This window comes from Acomys russatus, chromosome 11, assembly GCF_903995435.1.
Source record: "Acomys russatus chromosome 11, mAcoRus1.1, whole genome shotgun sequence".
NCBI lineage: Eukaryota > Metazoa > Chordata > Mammalia > Rodentia > Muridae > Acomys > Acomys russatus.
In genome coordinates, this window is record NC_067147.1 from 18,929,025 (window position 1) to 18,940,292 (window position 11,268).

The window sequence follows — 11,268 nt, forward strand, 5'->3', positions numbered from 1 at the left end:
AGTGGTTTTGTTCTTGCAGATTGCAAGCATCAAAGACTTTCAGAAGAAGCTATGTCTACACTCGAAGTGGAAGGAGAGAGAGGGGGGGGGGGAAGGGCAGAGACAGAGATAACAGGCATTTGTTTTCCTGTTTAACTGCAAAGCCACCTTTATAAGCCAGCTTCAAAAGCACAGAACCTGTCCCAAGAACAGCAACTGGGAATAGAATAGCAGTGTTCACCACTGAAAAGAGAGACCTCGAGATTCCAAGGGTGGCTGTTTATCTCACACCTCCCCATACTCTCAGCACCATTTCTTGCCAGATGTATAATTTAGGGTACAGGTAACATAACTGGTTCTCAAAGCATAAATCTCATTCTTAGTGCTGTCAGGGAAGTGGACATGTCTGTGGTTAAAAGCAAAGAGGCTTAAAAAAGCTCAGATCAAAGGTGGCTTGTGCTTCATATACCTCACGCTGCATTACCACAGGTAGGTTACTCTCATAACTTCCTGGAAAGAGCTATGCACTGCAGTTTGCTCATGCCCTAAGACGAACAGATTGCCATCAATGGTAATGACAGTCAGGAAGATACATTCATAAACTAACCCGTATTAATGGCATATGTGTCACTGGCCCCTGTGTTTATTACTGGAAAGACAAAGCTAGGACAGCTGCTTCATTCATTCTTACTTGTTCAGTGTTTTTCCAGAAAAGCAGAGCCTTAACTAACTCTTTCTGGATGGTTTTAAGGCCAGCTATGAAATCGCTGTGCTAGAACACTTTGAGAGGTCATCCACCCAACCCCTCTGCCAAAAGAGAAAATAACCTGATACTGGTGGCAGCAATATGGCTCACCGAGTAAAAGGCCACCTGCTACACAAATGTGACAACCTGGGCTTAAATCCTAGAACCCATATAAAAGGAAGAAGGAGAAACCCAACTCCACAAAGCTGTCCTCTAACTTCTGCAGGTAGACACACACACACACACACACACACACACACACACACACACGCATGCACGCGCTCGCGTAGCAAACTTTTAAGATAACATGATATCATTTACAATATTACCAAGTCTATTTCTAAAGAACTTCAAACATGAAAATCTCACCATCATTGCCCCCCCCCCACCAAAGCAAGAAATCCTCCTTAATATCCAACTAAAATCTTAGATTATGGGCAGTGTATAAAAATTTGTTGTGTTATCTTGAGGGAGATGCAATGAAGGATCAAAGAAGTCATATATCTTATGTTTTAATTTGGGAAAAATACATATACCTGGCACAGGAATACAACAGTGCTGACCACATGGCACCATGTAAGGAATATGCTACTTCGCTAAATTGTATTCAGCAAACTTCACACTGCAAAGTGGAGCCATTATAGGAAGCTCTGTGGTGATGTGAATTAGGCAAGACCACAAAAACACTTTTGTAAGAAAGGATTCTGGAGCTACTAACATGAATGTGAGAAAAGGGATGAGGGCCGGTGAGGAAGGCAGAGGGTGGAAGAGTCGACTTCACCTGTGGGTGCAATCAGATCATCACGAGAGAGCACTCTGATGCAAGAATGTGCTGACAGAGCTTCCAAATGTCCTGCTTGCTTTCATTTGCTGCATAAGAAGCAGAGACACCTACTGAGTGTGAGAACTGGTGGAGGTGAGGAGAGAGGAGAAGAGCAAATCGATCAAGATCAGTTTGAAAATGAAAGGGGATACATTGGCAACTGTCATACAGAGACAAAAATAAACATTCCATAAGCATGTGGGAGAATTGGAGTAGGTGGATATTTGGGTGCTATTATGGATCCTCCTGAGCTCAGTGGCCAAATATTTAAGTAATAATCAGTCAGCAAAGGTAATACGCTCTTCTCCAGCCACAATTAGCAGTAAGTGTTCAAGTATAGTAAAAAAAAAAAAAACACTCAAGTGCAGCAGTGGCTTGTATGTGGCCAGTTGAATTGGACCACATGAAACAAACAAAAGATACAGAACACGTGCAAAAGAGTGACCACAGTCACTGGCTGTGGCTCTAAGCTGAGGGAGGAAGAAAAATGAGCATTAACACATAGGATGATGCATTGACTCCAGGGACCTGCAGAGATGGGATCCAAGATGTCGGAGTAGTCTCCTCAACTCTACGCACCATCACCAATAGTTTGTTTGGGTTTTTTGGTTTTTTGTTTTGCTTTTTTTGTTTGTTTGTTTTATTTTTTTTAATTCTCTGTTCGTCTTGCACTTTGGTGAGACTTAATTAACTTATTCTACTCCTACTCAATATAACTGGCTCAAATCCATCCTGGAAAATGATGGAGTAGCCAGGTTAGGTATGCAGTGGATCAGCAGTGATGCTGAGAGGCAAAGCCTTCTCTGCAGGGATGGGAGCTAAAGCTGTTTTACAAAGGATAACAAAGTTGATGGAAGGATAGGAAGTAAAGGAGGAAAAATCTCTTTTCCAAACAGCTTGGCTAGAGAGAAGAGAGGAGTGGCCAGCGACATTTAAATTGGGCAGAGCTCTTTGGTGGCACAAAAGCTCAAATTGATACACTGTGGCATGCAAATTAAAAGCACACCAAGTGCTGAAATGTCTCAGTAAAGTGTTTGCCTTGCAAACAGGAAAATAGGTGTTTCCCCAGGACCCACACTTTAAGAAGCCAGGAGTGTCAGTACATGCTCACAATTCTAGCACTTAGGAGGCAAAGATGGGTGGATCCCTGGTGCTCACTCACTAGTTACTCTACCTGGTGAGTCCCATGCCGTGGGGGGAGGGGGCAAAGAAACAAAGAAATAAACTGGGGAGAAAGGGAGGGAAGAAAAGATGTGCATCACCTAAAGAATTACGTCAGAGATTGTCTTTCGGTTCCACATACTCATGCATGTTCATCTGTGCAAACACACACACACACACACACACACACACACACACACACACACACACGGCATTTTACACACTAGAGTTAATAAAACTTAAAAACCAAGAATACCAACTTTTAGTAAAAGGATGTAAGCTCTCTCACATTACTGATGGAAATAAAAATGGTGCTAACATACAACATTATGGCAAGAAACTCTGTTAGACTAGTCCTGCACTACTCCCCAGCACACTCAGCCGAAACACAGTAGCATCTGTCATACTAGAAAAACAGACCTGTTGAAATAATAAATAAATAAATAAATAAATAAATAAATAAACAGGAAGTTCCAGTCAGCCTGAGTCAAAAATAAATAAATAAATAAGAGAGAACTCTCTATTGTTATTGTTTTGTTTTGTATGTAAGTCCTTTTTCTTTTTATTGTCATATACTAATTGTACAAAGTAAAGAGTTTTATTATAACATTTCCGTGCACAAATATAGCATTCTTTATTCACCTCCTATATTACTGTTTTATCCCTCCTCCCCCACCCTACTTGTACTCTTCTCCTTTCCCATAACTAATAGTCCATGTTTTACTTTCATAGCCTTTCCTACCTTCTCCCAGATTCCATGCATGAGAGGGGGAAATGCTGTATTTGTCCTATTTGTGCTGGCTTATTTCACATAACACAGTGATCTCAAGTTCCATCCATTTTCCTGAAAGCAACATACTTTCATCCTTTTTTCTTTATTTTTGAGATCATGATTTAATTATATCACTTTCCTCCCTCCAAACCCTCCCATATACCATATGTTGATGGCCTCTTTTTCATTAATTGTTGTTACCTACATGCACACACACACACACACACACACACACACACACACACACACACACGCATGCATTTTCCTAAATATAACCTTTTCAATCTGTATAATGTAACTTGTATATATGCTTGCAAGGTTGACCACTTGTTACTGGATAACCAATTGCTGTGCTCTTCTCCAGAGAACACTATTCCCCCACCCCCACCCCCACCCCACTCTCATAATTTTTTAGTTGCCTGTAGCTCTTTGCATAGGGTTGAGACCTCGTGGGTTTTCTCTCATCTGCTTTGGCCTGTCTATTTCTGTTGACCTTGTTCAGCCTCTGTTTTGGCAGCCATGTTGCTGGGACTTTATGTATGTAGCTTTGATATTACTAGGAGAGTCGATCTCACATCAGATTCCCCCATCATTTCTTTTTATGCCTGAGTCAAGCTCCCTTGACATATGTACTGTGTTTTCCTTTTCCAATCATCCATTAACGGGTACCTATGCTGACATCATAATTGGGCTATTATGAATAAGGAGACAATAAATATGATATGCAAGTATCTCTATATCAAACAAACCTTGGTTTGGGGGTATATAGCCAGAGTACTCTGGCTAAATCATATAGAAATCCTCTTCATAAATGTTTTCAGGAACTTCTGTACTCATTTGCTTAGTAACTAGACTCTTTACATTTCCTATACTTTAATAGTACAAGGAAAATAACTGAAATACTAATGCATTTTTGTCTTATTTATGTTTTATCCAGCCCTCAACAAAGCCAGCCTCTTTTGTTCAGCTCCTCAGAACATTTACTGCATTTTCTAGAATGAGATGTTGCCTGATTCCATAATTCTAAGTAAATGCCAATTACAGCCTTTTCATCACAGAAAAGTTGTGTCTTACTCTAGTGGGTCTGCCTTTATATGTTATTTGGTCTTTTTTCCCTGCAGCTTTTACTATCCACTCTTTGTTCTGCATATTTAGTATTTCAATTACTATGTGACTTTGGGATTTCTTGTCTGGCCCTGTCTACTATAAGTATTTCTTTCTTTAGACTGGGGAACTTTTCTTCTATTATTTTGTTTAAAAATATTTTCTGTGCCTTTGGCATGGGTTTATTTTCCTTCTATACCTATTATTTTTAGATTTCAGTTTTTCCATAGTGTTTCAGATTTCCTGAGTTTTGGTTGGTTGGTTGGTTTTAGATTCTTTTCTTTTTTTTTTTTTTTTTTTTTTTTTTTTTTTACTGAGCTATACCTTGTCTTCAAGACTTGAAATTCTCTCTTTCATGTCTTATAGTCTATTGGTGGCACTTACCTCTGAGATTTTCATCTGACTATTTCCAATTTTATATCAGTTTGGGTTTTCTTTAATGATTCTATTTCTTTGTTGAATTCCATTTCCTCTTATATATGTATCTTAGGGTTTTAAGCTTTTAGTATATGTACTATGGTGCAAATAACCATGGATTGCAGTAAGGGACCAGGGAGAGGAAGGTTCTCTCCAGGAAAAGGAAATAGGTATAGTCTCATGGGAAGATAAATGGGAGTTGTTGGAAGAAACATAAAGGAAGGAATATGGGAGGAACAGCCAACTCACCACTTATAAGCTGTGTGGAAACATGCTGGTGTAGGCACTTCCTATATGGAATGAATCAAGTAGACTCGCAAAACTATAGGAGAGATGATGTCCCACTAGACATCTTATGTCACCAAGTAAAAGCTCCAGTGCCAGGATGTTGCATCACAGGCCAAAGGGGTCTCATGGGGCCATCCAAACACCACAGGCTACTGCCAAGATTATTGATTGCTTTCCACAAACTGATGGTGACGCTCAATTGCTGAAGACAACACTTACTTATGTCACTGAACAGAGAAGCTAAGCTGATGGCTAACGAGAATCTTCCCCTCTACTTGCTAACATTTATGGTAGTGAAAGGTACCCTGCATGCTACAGGAAAAGAGAAGTATTAATACTAGCCAGCTACAAACCCAGTAACCTACAACAGCAACCTGTGTGTGAAATATAGTGATACAATAATGGCACAAATATAATATGAGTAACCAACCACTTTTTTAAAATTGGATTTAAGGCCCACTCTATGAGATGGAGCCCATGCCTGACACTGCTAAGGTAGACAAGAGATTAGATAGATCACAGGCCTAGGGGAAAATCGATTCTTATGCAGTTAAAGGAACACAGCAATAAAATGCTTCCTAATTGTGTTCTGCAGTCATATATTAGTGCCTCACTCACTGCACCCCAAAGGTGATGCTCCTTTCAATAGATGGGAATTATTAACACAATGATCCACAACTGGACAATGCACAAAGACTGAGAAGCTTTGGAGCCCTCCGTCCTAAATGGAATGTCTTTATCAACTCCCCCATGCTCAAGGCTTAGGGAATCTACCTAAAGAGCTGGAAAGGTTGTAAGAGCTAGAGGTGACTCCAAGGAAATAGTATGTTCCTGATACAACCTGACTGGTACATATATGAACTCACAGAGACTGTGGCAACATTCACAAGACCTACACAGGTTCAAGTCAGATGGTGTCCCAGAACTGAGAAGGGGGAGAAGGCATAGGATTCCACCCTTAACCAAGAAGCTACCTGCTGTTAATAAGCGAAAGTCAGTTTTCTCTAATGAAGTCTCATTGAGTATATCAACCTCGTCCCATAGAGGTTCCATGCCCTGTAGTACTCAGCCAACATAAAATAAACTCAATGCTATTTTTATGGGCTTTTTGCTTTCTTTTGGCATTTTTGCCTTATTATTTTTATTTTGATTGTTTTATGCTTTTTTCCCATTTTAGTTTCTTGCTTTTTGTATTTTAGGTTTTGTTTTAAAGAGAGAAAATAAGTAAGAACATCAAGCTGGTGAGTAGGCAGGTAGGGAGGACCTGGAAGGAATTGGGGGAGGGGAAAAACATCATCAAAATATCTGAAACCCTTTCACTAAACACCAGGCATGATAGTGCACAGCGGAAACTCAGCACTCACGAGGCTGAGGCAGGAGAACCTTAAATTAGATAGAGGTCAGCCTGGATTATATAGAGAAATCTTATCTCAAAATATACCAACACACACCCACATACAACACACACACACTGAACACACATGCACACTACACACAACACCACATAGACACATACAAACACACATACACCCTGTAGACACACAACATATCACACACACACTATACACATACACACAACACCCCATAAATACACACACTACCACCTCCACACAAATACCACACATACACACACATACACACAGCACACACACTACACACATACCACATCACATACACTCACACACACATACACACCACACACACACCACATATTACACACACAACACACACACTAAATACATACCACACCACACACTACAGATACACAACACCACACATACATAAAACACACACACTACACACACATCCCATATACTACCACACACATCACACATACCACATGCACACATACCCACTACACACACCCAGCAAGCCACCCGTTACCTACTAATTTGTAAACAGTTTATATTGGAACTATATTTTCTAACTACCATTTCACTGTATTGGGGATAAGCAAAAAATTTTGTTTAAGGGTTGACTCCAGAAAAGAAGAATAAAAATATTGTTTGTTCTATCAGGAAGTACAATAACTTCAAGCAGGCTTAAGCATTGGTTTAACATTTCTCCCACGAAGAGTTCTTAGATTATTTCTCCTGTTTCTGCAACAGCATGAGCTGCACGTAGCACAGTGATCCGGTTTTAGTACGAGAACTCTCCACTGCCCCAGATAACCTAGACTGCCTCTGCCTCACACTCACGTCGACTCCCACAAAGCCCCATCTCTCTCGCCTTGGTTTACCCTGCCTCTTGACAAACAGTGTGGTTAACCACACCATCTGCTGCCTTCCTGGTGAATTAGGGCCTCACAGTAGAGTGAGACTCGCTACAATAATATACCTCTCGCTCTTGGGTCCAGAGAGAAATGAAAGAGAAGCACCAATCCATGTGCCCTCTGTTACCTCAGGGAGGAAGATGCTCCCAGCAAGGAGAATCCCAGGGAGAAGGCCAACCTCCTGAGAAAGAGCAGCTCCAGAGCCATTCTCCTTGCTGCCTCTTTCCTTTGTACCCTGTCTGTGGCTTCAGCTCAGCTTCAAGGTGAGGACTGGAAAAAAAATTCAACACAAACTTTTCCTCACTTCCAGAAAAGGCAAAAAATACTTCACAATTATTCATAACTCAACCTGGTACAACCCATAGTTACTGATGTTGTTATCTGTGGTTTTTCTAAGTTCCCTCAGACTTCTGACAGCAAAAGCTAAGCAGTCCCTCAGTTTAAAATATAAAGGACGAGAAGACTGTGTGTGACAAAAATGAAGGGACTCTGGCCAGCCTGAGTATGGCAAACATGGATCTGGCAGGCTGTACCTTTCTCCCCTATTCCCTCTGCCTTGCTAAAAAACGTTAGATGACATTCCTAAGGCTAGCCACCAAGGTCTAGTCCCTTATTTGGCCACTTCCTTCTCCTGAAGCTGACTACCAAGGTCCAGATATCAAAGTATTGAAGAGGTCTCCTTCGGCACTTTTGGGAATAAGCAAAAGAAACATATTCTAAGTACAACTATTTCGTTTTCAGACTCCATTTAATCATAGAGAGAAACTAATTTCAAGGTCCCGGGCCCTAGGGGGAACTGGGGACTTCCCAATAGCCGAGCAGCTGCTGTTGTAAGGAGACAGTTAGTTGTCTGAGTCCAGGCATCTCAAGGACATCTTCACCATCTTACCGGCAGGGTCAAACAAGCTCATGTCCCCAGGCCCAGGAACCTACTCCTATCCTGATTGATGGAAACTTCCTTGCTCAACCCCTTATGTCAAATATATCTGGACAATGCTACTGCACCCCCCACACCCCCTCATTTTATGGTTTCATCCTTTAAATATGTTGCACAACATCCCTTCAGGGTCACAGTTCAGCTCCAGAGTCTGCTCTGCAGCCCTGATCAATCGGTAGTGGCTTTGATTACAATAAATTTTTGTCATCTGCATTGACCTGGTTTTGAGTTTTGTTGGAGTTAAGCAGACCCCACAACAGGCACACCTAATTAACATTCTCAATAAAAGTAAACCCCTTATCCTAACATGGGGTTTCCCCTTGTGTCTTTATGAACTGCCATTTGCCTATGTGCCATGTATATCTCTTCTCTATCCAGATGTAGGTCTTAGTCCTCTGGGATAAGCAGCCCTGCCCCCTTTCCCTTGTTCCCTTCCCTTTCTCCCTCATCCTCTACCTCCTGTCTTTGTCTCTTATTCCTGCCCTCTGTCTCTATGTCCCTCTGGGGCAAATAAACTTCCTTTGTGCAGAGAATTTGGTCTTAGAGGTCCTAAGGTGATATTTCTTTCAAAATCTTTTCCTGAGGAAACACAGTATATATATCTACTCAGCCCAGGTAGGAAACACATGACAAAACAAGTACAGATACCACCAAAGTCAACTCGGTGAACCATCAGTTTTATTTGGCTTATTTACAGGAACAGAAATCACTCAAAGACAGTTGCATCACCAAAAACCAACCCATCGTGATTGACAGTTCACAAAGCTGGGAATCTGGACCTCACTGCACAGCCTGCAGGCAGCCCAATAGGTTGGAGAGTCAGTATCCTTTCAAGGTGTCTCAGTTGGCCTGAAGCTCTTCCAGGCACATTGGCAGGTTTCAGAAATTTCCAGGCAGCTGGTCCTGTCTCAGTCTTCTTTTACAGCTTGGGTTGTCTGAGGACGACTCTCAGCTTCTCTTGGTTACCCTAGCAGGGAGGGGCCTACTGAATCTGTCCAGTTTTAGGAACTTCCTGAAACTCTTTTGAGCTGTTTGCCTTCTTGCTTAAGGAGCTTTACTGCAGAATGGAATGTTTCCATCTCTGAGGAAATTGGTACACATCAAGGGGGATTGGTAGAGAAAATACTTAAGACATAATGTTGTTTCTAAATGTTCACTGAGGTTTACTCCTTAAATGCTGGACCATATGAGCTTTCAACAGTTTAGACCTGAGAGCACTGTTTACACATGTGCTCCATATTTAGGCTGGACTTAAAGAAAGTGAGATTAATTGCCACATTTATGACAGCACACCTCAGAGACCACGGCCCACCCATCAACCTGGAACATTATGCCCAGCGTGCCTCAGCATTTCTCTCCTTCCTGTTCAGGTCAGGAGCTCTCAACCTTAAAGGGAAAACTTCACAAACATGTAATTTTGCCCCATCTCACAAAATGGTATTTTATTATTTATTATTTTTGAGACAGGTTCTTGCTATCAGGCCCGGGCTGACCTCAAACTCACAATTCTCCTGCACAACCTCTCAAGTGCTGACATGACAGGCGTGTGTCCGGTTTACAGGTACTTCTGATGTATTGTTTTTACAGCATCTAAATTCACCCCAATGTGGCATAGCTAATATACATTTTATGTGTGTGTGTGTGTGTAATCTTAAAGTAGACTAAAACATGAAGTGCTCATAAGCAAGGTTAAATCCATCCATGCTACTCAGAAGCCAAAATTCCTGGGAGCTCTGTACATGCAATTCACCATAATAAACATCTGCAGTGAATGCACCTGCATAAACAGATGCAGTCAACATCTGCCATAGCGATCTTTACACCCACTGTGGCAATGTGTTTTTATCCTCTAAGAGTCCCAAGACCAACCTTATTCTCTTCCTATCCCAGCAGATCTGACCTGACTAAGGGCCTCCGACATCCATATTTTTCTTCTCAGATATAACCCTCCCCTTTCTGCCTCAGAGGTGTCTTAAACTGTCACCCTCCCCCACATAGCAGGAGTTCCCCTTCAGACTGGGACTAGGCACAAAGCAAACCCAAACACGCCTGTTTTCACAGAGAGATCCTTTATTAATCTCAGGGAAGAAAAGTTAAAGTGGCTGCTTTCTGACTCAGGCAGAAAAACAGCAGCAAATAACCTTGCAGGTATAACTTTTAAGAAGAGAAAAGATCTATATTAGAATGGGTGGATGGGATGGTATGTTTTAATTTGGCATGTTAATTAGGCGAGCCAAAGGGGGTCTTTGCTGGACTTCAATACATTGATAGTTGGACCTCGGTAGTCAGCCTCAGGGAGTGGAAGTGGCCAAACAAACAAATAGCCCTTGGTGGCTTTAGGAATGTAATTTAATGGTTTGTAGCAAGGCAGAGGGAATGGGGAAGAAGGACAAGGCCTGCCAGAGCCCCATGCTCACCATGCTGGCACTGGCCCTCTTATCTGGAAGAGAGGAGTCAAGGGCAGAGTCTCCAGCAGAGCGACAGGAACCTGTAGAGAAACAGTTGTAGCACTGCTTTGTCGTCAACAGTGGCTGAAGAATGTACTTAGAACAAAAAAAAAGCACTGGAGAGATGGCTCAGGAGATAGTGTAGAGAATGGAAGTTGGGTTCCCAGCTGGGTGGGTGGCTTGCCACTGGCTATAATTTTAGTATAGCGCATTTGACACAAACGTCTGACCTCCATGGGCACTGCATTCCTCTGTGTGTGTATGTGTGTGTGTGTGTGTGTGTGTGTGCACTTAAAAATAAAATCCTTTTAAAATTGGTTTGT